Source organism: Haliotis cracherodii, unplaced genomic scaffold, assembly GCF_022045235.1.
Source record: "Haliotis cracherodii isolate W230 unplaced genomic scaffold, xgHalCrac1.p SCAF_23, whole genome shotgun sequence".
Taxonomy (NCBI): Eukaryota; Metazoa; Mollusca; class Gastropoda; order Lepetellida; family Haliotidae; genus Haliotis; species Haliotis cracherodii.
The window spans coordinates 8,961,526-8,975,664 of record NW_027266279.1 but is presented as its reverse complement, the minus strand read 5'-3'; the positions used below and the strand labels follow the sequence as shown (position 1 = coordinate 8,975,664).

At 40.3% G+C, this 14,139-nt stretch overlaps 1 protein-coding gene across 3 annotated transcripts in view; it reads right to left on the bottom strand.

Moving 5' to 3' along the window:
* LOC139471798 (uncharacterized) overlaps window positions 1–14,139 on the bottom strand; it is a 47,069-nt gene that overhangs the window by 3,276 nt on the left and 29,654 nt on the right. For 2 of the 3 annotated variants that reach the window (XM_071254289.1, XM_071254291.1), the window contains exon 4: window positions 11,671–11,813. The gene's annotated coding sequence lies outside the window, so the exon portion shown is untranslated. Of the gene's footprint in view, window positions 1–6,455; window positions 6,475–11,670; window positions 11,814–14,139 lie in introns of those variants that run through there. The other variant, XM_071254292.1, reaches the window with a different exon arrangement.

Here is a 14,139-nt window from a genome sequence, read left to right as displayed (position 1 = left end):
TACGCCAGTGATGGCCCTACATGATGTTTTTCTCAAAAACGTAATTTCATTTAGAAAACTTGATTCTGTCACGATCCCATGGTTAATTACATTGCTGGAACTACGGTAATCTTCTGAGTACATGAATTTGTTTGAGATTGATAATTAGTAAATAATATTTCCCAAAAATAGATCTAAAGTCCAGATTCTATCTCCTGGACGGGAGGCCAAAACACACACACAAGACTACACATTGGGGTGTTAAGATCTTTAAACTTTAGGAAATATATTACAAGTTTATGATGTTTCTGTGTTCCTACTTATAAAATAAAACCTACCAATAAAATTCAATGATTGATCGTAACTCCAATTGAATAGATCTATATAAAGAGGTTATCACGCGAGTGTGTTTGGGGATGGTAAATATCCTGCATTTAGGAATAAACATTGTATTCAGCGAGCGTGATAAAGACGGGATGTGGTAGGGCATGGGGTTGAGATTTTTAAATACAGTTTCGAAGTGAGCCTGATAGCAGAGTTTGTGCTGGTAGAAAGTACGGTTTGGTGAGAGGGTGATAGTTTTCTTTAATAAAGTGTGCTGAGCTGTTTTGAATAAATTGGGGAGTTAGTTGAAGGCCCTGGTCCTGAGTTTCTATAAGTAATGAATTTAAGTCCTGGAGAGAAAACATTTGGTGATCAAAATGTTCCCCTCCCAGGTACTGGACCATGGTGAAGGTTGCGCGGTCATGGGAGTTTCGGTAGATTTCAGATGCCAGGGGCTTGGAGAGATCTGGGTGGGGTGGTCGGTCTGGGTGGGGTGGTATATGATACCGGTTCCTTTTTAGGAGTGGTTTGGTTGTCTTTAGTTGAGGGGGGTGGGGGTGGGGGGGTGGGGGGGGGGGGGGGGGGGGTGAGTATCCTGGGTTTGGTTGGAGCTGTCTATCAGGGTAGGATTGGTAGGGGTGCTGATTCTTTTCCTCCTTTTTTTATCCTGAGTTATATAATAATTACCGTGACCATGTCTATGGCTTAGCTGTCATTGGATTGGGTATTTTGATGACCAGTGGAGAGGTGGTCGATGGAGAGGAGGTCGGTGGCTTGCTCTTGGTGTTGGGGTTGATGTTGGGGTTGATTTTTCCGGGTCCTTGATGTTTTAGGCTGGTTAGTATCAAAGCCGATCGTGATGGCCTTTGTGCCTGCCTATAGGTCCGCATTTAGGGTGTAGTTGGAAACTCTGAACGCCAGTAGTGGAAGGAGTAGTCCTACCAGATCCCTGGGTAGTGGGTTGTTGATGTTTCTAGTTTAACGATGACAGTATGTGTGAACACGAGACGACCACGAAAACCGAACGAACGAATAACGACGACGAACCGTGCAGTGTACTGCTTACTTACTTAAACTGGGAATTTAACGTGCGATTTCCAACATATGCGTATTTTAAATTTTTAAATGTGGCCAAGTAGGCCTGTTTTGATTAGATATATGCCTAGTGCTTTTAAGTTGCAGTGGGGGCATTTACTGGTTTGGTGTGTTTTTTTTATTTGGTGTAGGTGGGAGTTTAACTTAGTGTGGCCTGTTTGCAGTTTTTATTACTCTGTCAGTTTGTTTGGGTTTTTTAGTGGCTTTTGTAGCAGGTGTTTTTGTTTGCAATCAGATTTCTGATAGTTATTTTACCACTTTTGGAAGATTTTCTCCTTTGTGATACTTTTAGTTTCGTTTTTTGATATTGGTAGGTTGATGCTTACTTCTTCTAATTTTAGTGCAGATTTGGCTGCTTTGTCTGTGTGTTCGTTGCCAAGCGTAGATTGTTGGCGCTTTTAATTATGTTGTATTTAGTTTTGGGCGCATTTTGTGTTTTTGTTTTTAATGGCCTGGAACCCACTTGATGAGTCTGAAAGGATTAGGGTTTTTTGGTGTCTATTTATTTGATCGCTGTGCAGGGTTGTAACTATCCCCATTACTTCGGCTGTGAAAATGTATTGATTATTTGGGTGTCAGCTTGATGTGGGAGGAAAGCCCGAAGTGATGCAGGTCTCAGACGTTTACCCCTACGGTGAAACCCACGAGCATGGGTATGGTGCTAACAAACCTAGAAACATAATCGGGGCGAACCAGGATTCGAACCCACAATCATAGGTTTCTGGCGTGCCCAAGGGACGCAACTCTGCACAGCGAATCGCGGCGCCTTAGACGACTGGGCCACCCGTGCCCCCCGCTTCTGTGAAGCATGACTTTGTTCAATAAACAACATATGTAAAACAACGGGTTTGATATCAGCTATTTGTAATAAGTTTTCTTCACAATCACATGTATGGTGCTTGCTATGCAGATTTAAGCACAGTTTCAAGTAGTTCACTGTATGTAAAATATGATTCATACCGTTTCATACGGCGGTTTATGGTTCTGCATGGTTTATTGTATTGACAGTTGTTTTAACTTCCTGCAGAGATTATACCCCCGTATAAGTTCTTTGCTTCTGAATACATGGGAAATCAACTTGTCGGTCCTTAGTTTGCAATTATTCTCCTGAAAAATAATTCGGTTGCATGATATATTCACGATGTTTGGCTTGAACATAGTAACATTCTTCTGAACATACTTCAAATTTAAGCCGGAAGTAATCACAGCAAAAACCCAGTTAACCAAACGAAACCGTACAAAAGAGTAGTGAGTGAGTGAGTTGGGTTTAACGCCGCTTTTAACAGTATTCCAGTTATATCACGGCGTATCAGTTTGATGTGGAAGGAAAGCCCGAAGTGATGCAGGTTTCAGACGTTCACCACTTCGGTGAAACCCACGAGCACGGGTATGGTGCTGACAAACCTAGAAACATAATTGGGGCGAACCGGGATTCGAACCCATAATCATAGGTTTCTGACGTGCCCACGGGACACCACTCTGCATTGTGAATTGCAGCGCATGAGGCGACTTTGGCCAACCGTGCCCCCGTACACAACTGTATCAACAAAGATATTGAAGATGAGATATGTATTGCGTAACATTCCATGAAGAAACAGTGGCAATATTACAAACTACAAATACAAAATACAATAAGTGCAAAACGCATAAGTACATTCAACATATAGAGAATGCACATTATAACAAGTTTATTTTAAAACAAGTGTATTATAATGATGTGGAAACAATATGAGAATTGAGCCAAACACTTCTGATAGAGTCAATGTTCAGAATGTAGAGGGAAAAGTGCTTCACTTTGAGCTCCTTACTCTCTTTAAATACCGCGATCTGTGACATTATAAAGTAGTATAAAGGCAGATATAATACTACTCTATAGATGTAAATACATTTGATTATACATCTGTGTGTTTAAAGTTGCTTTTGACAGCCCAGGTCAAGTCGGAACGAACACTTCTGACAAAGATTTTCTTAAGAAAATACAGTAAAAGTGTTTGACTTTAACGGATCAGTTTTCCTTCAATGCGTTGTACTGTGACATTATAAAGTGGTATATAGGTAGATATAATACTAGTCTATAGATGTAAACACATTTGATTATACATCTGTGTGTTTAAAGTTGCTTTTGACAGCCCAGGTCAAGTCGGAACGAACACTTCTGACAAAGATTTTCTTAAGCAAATACAGTAAAAGTGTTTGACTTTAACGGATCGGTTTTCCTTCAATGCGTTGTACTGTGACATTATAAAGTGGTATATAGGTAGATATACTACTACTCTATAGATGTAAATACATTTGATGATTTTGATTTTGATGAAAGTTGATTTTGACAGCCCGGGCCAAGTCGGACCGAACACTTGTGAGACTGTTGAGAGTATGGGGAGAAGAGGTCTACTTTAACCAACGTGTCTGCTTTAAATGAACAGTGACATTATTAAGTGGTATTTACATAATATATGACATAAATTTCAGTACGTGTGCACACCGACCGGGTCGACTTCTCTTTGGAGGCATGATGTGTACAGCTCGGAGCCCTGAATTTGAATGAAGACTGACTACAACGCGCTCGGTATCCACAGGAGTCGGGCCAGGACGCGAATACACACGCACTTGGGACGAGATGAGGTCGTACTGCTAACGAGTTGGTCGGGTTAAGAATTAGTTCGAACTGGCTTGGACGACGAATTGTGAACGAGGTTGAACTGGTTAAGAACGGGTTCAGAACGGCTACGGACGTCCTCGAACTGCTTCGAAACGCTGTCGAATGAGGCTTTTTTACACGATCTGAACTGGATACAAACGGACTGGCTAAGAACGAGATAGACGTATTGAGGACTGCTAATGAACCAACTAGCATCGTATTTTATGCCAAACTACGCGTTCTATCGCGATCACAGCCCGTTCTTGTATCTGTTGTTTTGGTAATAATTTTCACAACATAATAATTTCGGCAAATACGGTAAGTAGATATCCAAATAAAGATACGAATGTACGCGGTAGGAGTTAAAGCTCGGTTTTAGTTACTGCTATTATTAGTTAATTATACATTGATTCTTTTTAATGAAAAAAATGACTTTATCGTTTGAGAGATACACAGATCACTTTGAAGTAATTATGAAAACAAACTTTTTTCGCACCACAAACATGCATCATTAACAGACATCGCAAGTATCTGTTATTTAAAATTGTGTTATTTTGAATGTTTGGGGAAGAGGAGCTTTCTTGGCGACAAAATTTTATTTTTTATATACACACCTCGTCATAGATATCGCGCCATCCACATTTATTTTATTAAGTAAAACTGGATCTTCAACCTCATAAAAATGGTGCTTAGAAAAGCACATTAAACTGCCTACCCTATCTGAGCGTTCAGTCAGAAAATTGACAACACAAGACCGAATTTGAGCACTAATTGAGGGTTTAATTGTCTTCAACCTCATAAAAATGGTGCTTAGAAAAGCACATTAAATTGTTTATATTGCCCCATCTGAGCGTTCAGTCAGAAAATTGACAACACAAGACCGAATTTGAGCACTAATTGAGGGTTTAATTGTCGCAAACTAAAGTTCACTAAGATCACCGTGAAATAAGGTGAAATAAGTATGGCTGCCGGAGTCGTTACAACAGACACACAACACAGTTCACATTTCATTAATGTCGAACACACTAGTAAGCTCCACAATGACTGGCTAACTCAGTATCTGGTGTAACCGCCTCGCACTTGGATAACATGTTCTACACGCTGTCTCATGCTGGTCACCAGACGTCTGGATCTCTGTTGGGGATCTGCTGTCACTCATCATGCAATGCATGGGTCAATTCCTGAAGGTTCTGAACTGGAGGATCCCTTGCTCTCACCCTACGTCCCAAAATGTCCCACAAATGCTCAGTAGGATTAATGTCTCAATGGCGTTGTGTTGGCGATGCTGAACAACAGCTGGAGCACGATGTGGTCTGGCATTATCTTCCATGAAGACTGGACGTGTTGTGAGAGCATGGTTATCGAAATGAGGCACAACAGCACCGTCCAGGATCAAGTTCTGGTACCTCTGTCCATTCAGTGTTCCGGAACTGTGATGAGGTCAAGTTTACAATCGTATGAACAACACCCCCACCCCATTCTATTTTTACTTTAAAATGTGTGGTGCGATATTTACGACGAGGTGTATATATAGATAAGGATGCCGAAGACAAAATACAACTTTTAATTTAAAGGGACAAATCGATCGTAATATGCACGTGATATTTAGCTGAACGTGTATCATAAAAGAACATAATTGTCATTATTTTTTAAGCTTTCCCTGCTTGTTCTGCATCGTCTCTGTGTACACTATATAAATCTTTCTTCACCCACATAGCACTCAAAAAAAGCTTGATTCTTTTTCAAACTCTTTATTTTTACAAGTTGGAAGGAAAATTACATCCTCTGTAGCCGAGGAGGAACAGCATTTACATATTCTGTTATTTAAGGGAGCTTTCACCTGAGAAAAGCGACGCAATACTATTTCTAAAGGAGTGCCACATCTTACTGTAGGCAATGTACTGCGCAAAGTACATAATGAGAAACAATTAGCATAGTTTTAAATAACCTTTATGTTCTAAGTTTATTACCATTTGTGACCACAGCATCGTTCCACAGTTGACTGTACCAGTTTTCACGATCTATGATTTCATGTTTATTCTTATCTTAAAAAGAAACACTACGTGATGGATACATACGAGAAATTTTGAAACGGTAGTTGTATATCATTCAACATTTTCAGAACAGTACAATCCCAAGATTTTAAAAATCGAAGTAACGAGAGAAAAACTGGAGATGAAACTGAACATATACAAGTAATTGAAACGAGAAATTACGATTTAAAAAAAACAAATATATATATACCTATGCTACCAAAGTGGCACCATTAGGCTTTCGTAGGATTACTAGATTGTATGTGCAACTCATTTTATTTCCATTTTCAACGAGTTAGGGAATCTAAATACAAAATGCCTGGTCTAAGTTGTAAACTGTTTATTAATATTAAAATAAAGTCTAATATCTAATTAATTTCTCTTACCTGCTCTTCAGCTGGGGAGTCAACAAGCGAATGATCCGGAGGTACAATGTCTATGCAGGGCTTTACTTTGAATAGATGCCATATGTTGCAAAGTCGATATCATACATTCTATCATGAATTTGAAATTTACTCGATTATTAAATTACAATGAATCCCCTCTGATTGAAACAGCTGGTATTGGAAACAGCTGGAAGCTGATATTCACAGAATAGTAGTACTACTTTTTTCAGTCATTGTCGGTAGGCATATTTTAAATATTTATATCTACAATTACAGGTTACACAATGCACAGATGCGGTTACTACAATATTCAGAGAAAGTGTGGCAATGCATTTCGTGCAGAAAGCACGATAGAAATCTACAAAGGGAATGTATTTACGTTTTGGAGGCATCAGAGTGCTTGGAATTTTGGCGCTTTTCTAAATACGACTGTGACGTCATAGCTTTTGCGTCACAATGAGCGATATGACGTCATAATGGTGACGTGTGATGTAGAGCGAAATCCTTGCAAACCTTGCTTTGTTTTCTTTACGGATGCCCACCTCATGTTAGCTAACCAAGTTGCCGCACTTATATGCTTTCAATGCCTGTTCGGGTGAAGTATTACGGTGTAAACAACCTGCTTGAGTATATACAGCGCCATATTTTGTTCGATAACCCAATCAAAACCCATGCCGCTTCACTCAGTATATTTGGTAACACCAAAGAGTTCACGTTTTACTTATAGTCATGATGAGCGTTCGGTTCCAAATTCTGTGTTTTCGTCCTGGTTTACCCGATGTTAACAGTATGTAAATTTTTACAAAAAATTGTCAATTTTAGAAATGCTAACTGTTCTTTGTCTACTTCTATAGAAAATTCTCCTCTCTACAAATACTTAGGTTTCTGGCTTAATGGATATCTTGACATGAATTGTACCGCAAAAGAAGTTGCTAAATCTGTTAATCGGGCTATTTTCACGATATCTGTAAAATTAGAAAGTTTTGGTGGTATGCCCTACAGCGTTCTTAAAAAGCTGTACGAAGTCTTGTGCAGCCAATTTTGTTACAATGCGGTAATATGGGGTACTCTATAGACTACAGCTATATCAACACATTTTATTTTGGCAAGGCCACCCGATTTGGCCACAAGTGCGCTCAGCAATATTCAGGTCTGTAAATAATTGAGTCTGGACGAGACAATCCAGTGATTGACTTTACTGGCATCGATCTACGCAATTGGGATACAATGACATGCATCAACCAAGTCAGCGAGTCTGACCACCCGATCCCGTTAGTCGCCTCTTTCGAAAAGCATAGTGGCCTTTTACGGCAAGCATGGGTTGCTGGATTGTCTGGTCCAGACTCGATTATTTACTCGATTGTTATACAGCTGGAATATTGCTGAGTGCGGCGTTATACAACAAACAAAGAAAAGTCTATTTGCACGTGTTGATATTGATATCACAAACATGTCGATTAGCATCGACAGTATAAAGGGTGAAGTCTTAAAAAGAACACTAACAAGAGGCCCATAGGGCCTGTATCGCTCACCTGACTATTTACGCAATCATGACAAAATATACATTTGTATTGTACATGCATATAATGCTGCAAATATTTCGTAATTTTGACTCTGTCAGCATTTAAAATGGGTGGATGGCAAATCTGACAGCATGAACATGTATTTCTCTAGATAAAAATGTAGCATAAAGATCTGAACCGTTTCCATGTTATGAATAACAGAATAAATCATATTAAAGGTATTATTCTCTTCAAAACAAACAAATGTATACAATGTATCTGTTTATTATAGGGTGGGGATAACAGCCGTTTGCATGCTATGGTCAAGGTTCTTACTCCTTTGGGAGTGCCGGACAGATGAACAGAAGAGCCAGTCCTGGTAGCATATATGCATTCCTCTAATTATACTCTTAATTGTACATACGGCGGGGATCTTAACTGTGTCCAAGTTATAAACTCTTTTTGGCCCCGCCCCCAGCCCCTCCATTTCTCCAGTTTGAATCCTCACCCTTGGAGAATGCTTCCAACCAAATATGGTGATATCTATCTCTTAGTTCCAGAGAGGAAGTTGTTTAAAGCAATATAGCCAAATTACCCCTATTTCGCCCCACCCCTCAGCCCCTTGGGAGGTGATCAGCCCTTCTATTTGTACCATTTTGAATTCTCACAAACGGAGAATGCTTCCGGCCATATATGGTTTGCTATCTATCTCTTAGTTCCAGAGAAGAAGTCGTTTAAAGCAATTACGCCAAATTACCCCTATTTGGACCCGCCTTCGGATCCGGTGAGCTAATAAATGGTATGGTAACTTGTGCCAAGACCATGGCAAGAAACCTAACTTCTTTTTAAAAATGTATCTTTTACAGACGAATATGTAAAACACATTTCCTCGGGGGGAAACCGCAGTATGTTAGCAAAGTTTCGATGTGGTACCATTTTATTGGGATCTAAGATATGATCTATCTTACACAATTGCCCAGGTTGAACCAACTTTTCTCTCTATGCAGCCTCAAGATAAATGTTCACTTTGCAAAAATGTATTAACATAAACGTCTGTAACAAGCCCAGTACATTCATCTCAACTTGCTGAGGTAAACCCAGACATCGGTATGTGCAAAACTAAACAGTAAGAAGATGGTATTTGTTGTTACCCTGCCTGGCGCTCGACATTCAGGGCCAAAACAAGAACTGGTCGGCTCGGAGTCGGTATACCGTGTCCGAGTGGGGTTTTCATGTAAAACTGAGGCATGGCATCTCAGTGGACCATGCACTATAAAAATCGGCATTAGTCCGGACTGGTAAAGGCAGCTTTAAAAGTGCAATAATCTTGGACGCAACGTTAAACCCCATTTCACCTCACCTCGCAGAATGCAGAATGCTCAAAAGCGAAGGAAGACCTCGTAAAATATACAAACTAATCCAGCAGTTCACGTGAGCGAATGTGTTGTCCTTGAACTGGTAAACAGAATACCGTGGCAAGTTGTATCGCCAATATTGTAAACATATTTAAAGAAGTGTTTGTTTGTTTGTTTGTTTATTTGTTTAACACCATACTCAGCAATATTCCAGCAACACGACAGCGGTCTGTAAATAATCGAGTCTGGACCAGGCAATGCAGTGATTGATATCATGAGCATTTGGGATACGATGACATGCACCAACCATGTCAGCGAGTCTGACCTCCCGGTCCCGTTAGTCGCCTCTTACGACAAGCAAAGTCGCCTAAAAAAACAAGCATGGTTTGTTGAAGACCAAATCTAACCCGGATCTTAACGGGTCGATCTTGTAAATGAGCTTCTGCGCAGAGGCCAACGTTGGGCAGGCGATGTCGGTGTCACAAACAGGTGCAGTGCTTCCTTGAAGCGAGGAGTACGAACCGTCGCCAAGAAACCTAACGTGAGGTATTGTGCCACGTTTGAAAATGCAGAAAAAGTAAACACTGAAGTAAACAGAAGTGACTGTGTTTCTAAATCGGCAAATAATTAACTGTTTGCAAAATACACTTTCACGTGAGCAAGTTAATCCTTGACTGAAGCAATGATACCAACAAATGTACTTGCTGGATTAACATAGATTAAATAAAAATGACAACAGACTAGGACATATTCTATATTGTATTGCATTCTTCACTATTGTGAGGAAACACTGATACACTTATTCCAATGCAAACAGACTAAATGACTATATTCTATAACATTCTGAAATATCATCAAGTAATTATAGTTTGTGACTGACTGATAGATACATAGCATTTTCAGTTGATTCGAAAAGTATATGGTTGGCCAAATATGAAAATGTCTGTATTTTTCTAATATTAGCGATCTCACTCAAACAAATGGTATTTTATCAATTTCATAAACATGCCTATGTTTACGAAGTATATAAAAAATATAAACAGGTCATGTCTTAAACACATATGTTATTAGAATTTATTCGTTGACTTAAACGAGAAGACACATTTTGTAAACAACCAACACAAGCCGGTAAATCCTGATTGTGCTCGCGGATCGTGGACGGAAGCCGATGTAACCATATGCCGAAGACCGCCTCTGTGGTCTAGTGGTAGAGCGTCCGCCCGAGGAGCGGAGGGTTCGAGGTTCTATCCCCAGCCGCTTCATGCCAAAAGACGTTAAGAGATGGCACTTGTTGTTACCCTGCCCGACACTCGGCATTAAGGAGCTAAAATAAGTCAGACTGGTCAGCTCGGAGTCAGTATACCGAGTGGGGTTTTCATGTCAAACTGAGGCGTGGCATCTCAGTGGATCTTGAGTTCCAGTGTTAGATAGTCAACGCCTCTGATATCCCGGATGTCACGCCATGTAGGGGAACACTCTGGGTGAAGATACACAAACCCTAATATGACGACACTGTTGAGGCCAAAAAACTTTGAAGCATACACAAGGAATATATGGTCGCTGCTGGAAGAAAATAACCTTTCTCATGCCATTAGATAAGTCCATCTCTATTGTTATAGTCCCTGAAATTAGCATATACAATAGGTTGTGGAAAACAGTTTTCGCGCATAAATCGACAAATCAGTATTCATAAGTTCAGAACACAGTCCAAGACAAAAGGGACATCACATCACAAAGACCCCGGCCACATCTCCATATCGTGTTCTCTGTTCTGTCTCCATCTGCTAATTTTGAGTCGTTAGGCTGCTTTGAGCGACATCTACCGGCAAACACAGGGAGTCCGCTTCGAGGATTGCCAGTTACAGTTTCGCTCTACTCGAAAACTAACTTGTCTACCCGAGGCGACCTCTTCTACCCTTTTTCTCTCAGTGCGTCCATGATAAATTTTAGTTTTTAACGTTTCATCCTCACTGTCAAGAATTAACTTCGGAGACAGCTACACTTAGTCCTTAAGTCATCTAACTCCACGCATTATCACATCTCTCCTATTGTAGCTCAATAGTTTAGGATAATGGGTTTTTTCACGGTTAATACAATAAGCCGTTCTATGAAGATATTCGAGTCGTCTGAGAAATCCATCTTCGACCGTCATATTTCACGAACTCTCGGACTCTCCACGTTTCGTCAGGTTTAGACCTGGGAATACCGTGGAATGGCACGTTATTCCGACGACTCTTGTTTTCCAAATTCGGCAATATTAATTTTTTCCGCTTTTATAAGTTTATTTTTACTCAGATCGTAAAATCACTAGTGAATCGTTATTTTCTTAATTAATATATTTGGAACGTATTTACTTACCAAATGTCTAAACAGATTTGAATAACTGTATGGTATAGGAATTCCTTGTCGGTACGTCGGTGTGGCCTTTCCGAATGTGATTGTCGTTGGACAGCAAGGTTGTCCAATGTTACTGTGTACTATTCCAGCTATATGACTGTGGCCTGTGAATAAACGATTATGGATCAGACAAATTTGGGATTAATAGCATAATAATGATAATTCCTTTGTCCTGAGAGACATATATTATTCGTAGGGAATCAACGCCCGACTCGGACAATTGACTTGTGACTGTTGTGGCAAAGACACAGTGGTTTGAGTGAGTATGGGTTTACGCCGCTTTTAGCAATATTCCCGCAATATCACGGCGTGGGCTACCAGAAATTAAAGAAACTATTTCACTGATATCCCTGTCCGAATGACGTTACGATGTTACCAAGGACATGTTAGATCACGGGGAGGTAATTTGAACAGCGTCATGACGTCACCCCATTATGACGTAACAAAAAATGTTATGCAGGATAAAGTACAGTCGGTGCCTTTGTTCTTAGCGAAGAATCTTAGAAAGTATAATAATGATCCACGACCCAAGCCGTTTAGTTTACACGCCTTTAACGAAACTACCGAGTCTCATCGAATAAGTTGAGATTCCATTGTAAACTTGTAAACAATTACTGTCCAACAACATATGTTCTACGACCTATGCCTCGACGTCACAGAAGTGCACTAGCCAATTCAGATCTTGTACAGCCCATATACGCATCGAGACGGGAAGGTGTAATAATACGCCAGTGATGGCCCTACATGATGTTTTTCTCAAAAACGTAATTTCATTTAGAAAACTTGATTCTGTCACGATCCCATGGTTAATTACATTGCTGGAACTACGGTAATCTTCTGAGTACATGAATTTGTTTGAGATTGATAATTAGTAAATAATATTTCCCAAAAATAGATCTAAAGTCCAGATTCTATCTCCTGGACGGGAGGCCAAAACACACACACAAGACTACACATTGGGGTGTTAAGATCTTTAAACTTTAGGAAATATATTACAAGTTTATGATGTTTCTGTGTTCCTACTTATAAAATAAAACCTACCAATAAAATTCAATGATTGATCGTAACTCCAATTGAATAGATCTATATAAAGAGGTTATCACGCGAGTGTGTTTGGGGATGGTAAATATCCTGCATTTAGGAATAAACATTGTATTCAGCGAGCGTGATAAAGACGGGATGTGGTAGGGCATGGGGTTGAGATTTTTAAATACAGTTTCGAAGTGAGCCTGATAGCAGAGTTTGTGCTGGTAGAAAGTACGGTTTGGTGAGAGGGTGATAGTTTTCTTTAATAAAGTGTGCTGAGCTGTTTTGAATAAATTGGGGAGTTAGTTGAAGGCCCTGGTCCTGAGTTTCTATAAGTAATGAATTTAAGTCCTGGAGAGAAAACATTTGGTGATCAAAATGTTCCCTTCCCAGGTACTGGACCATGGTGAAGGTTGCGCGGTCATGGGAGTTTCGGTAGATTTCAGATGCCAGGGGCTTGGAGAGATCTGGGTGGGGTGGTCGGTCTGGGTGGGGTGGTATATGATACCGGTTCCTTTTTAGGAGTGGTTTGGTTGTCTTTAGTTGAGGGGGGGGGGGGGGGGGGGGGGGGTGAGTATCCTGGGTTTGGTTGGAGCTGTCTATCAGGGTAGGATTGGTAGGGGTGCTGATTCTTTTCCTCCTTTTTTTATCCTGAGTTATATAATATTTACCGTGACCGTGTCTATGGCTTAGCTGTCATTGGATTGGGTATTTTGATGGCCAGTGGAGAGGTGGTCGATGGAGAGGAGGTCGGTGGCTTGCTCTTGGTGTTGGGGTTGATGTTGGGGTTGATTTTTCCGGGTCCTTGATGTTTTAGGCTGGTTAGTATCAAAGCCGATCGTGATGGCCTTTGTGCCTGCCTATAGGTCCGCATTTAGGGTGTAGTTGGAAACTCTGAACGCCAGTAGTGGAAGGAGTAGTCCTACCAGATCCCTGGGTAGTGGGTTGTTGATGTTTCTAGTTTAACGATGACAGTATGTGTGAACACGAGACGACCACGAAAACCGAACGAACGAATAACGACGACGAACCGTGCAGTGTACTGCTTACTTACTTAAACTGGGAATTTAACGTGCGATTTCCAACATATGCGTATTTTAAATTTTTAAATGTGGCCAAGTAGGCCTGTTTTGATTAGATATATGCCTAGTGCTTTTAAGTTGCAGTGGGGGCATTTACTGGTTTGGTGTGTTTTTTTTATTTGGTGTAGGTGGGAGTTTAACTTAGTGTGGCCTGTTTGCAGTTTTTATTACTCTGTCAGTTTGTTTGGGTTTTTTAGTGGCTTTTGTAGCAGGTGTTTTTGTTTGCAATCAGATTTCTGATAGTTATTTTACCACTTTTGGAAGATTTTCTCCTTTGTGATACTTTTAGTTTCGTTTTTTGATATTGGTAGGTTGATGCTTA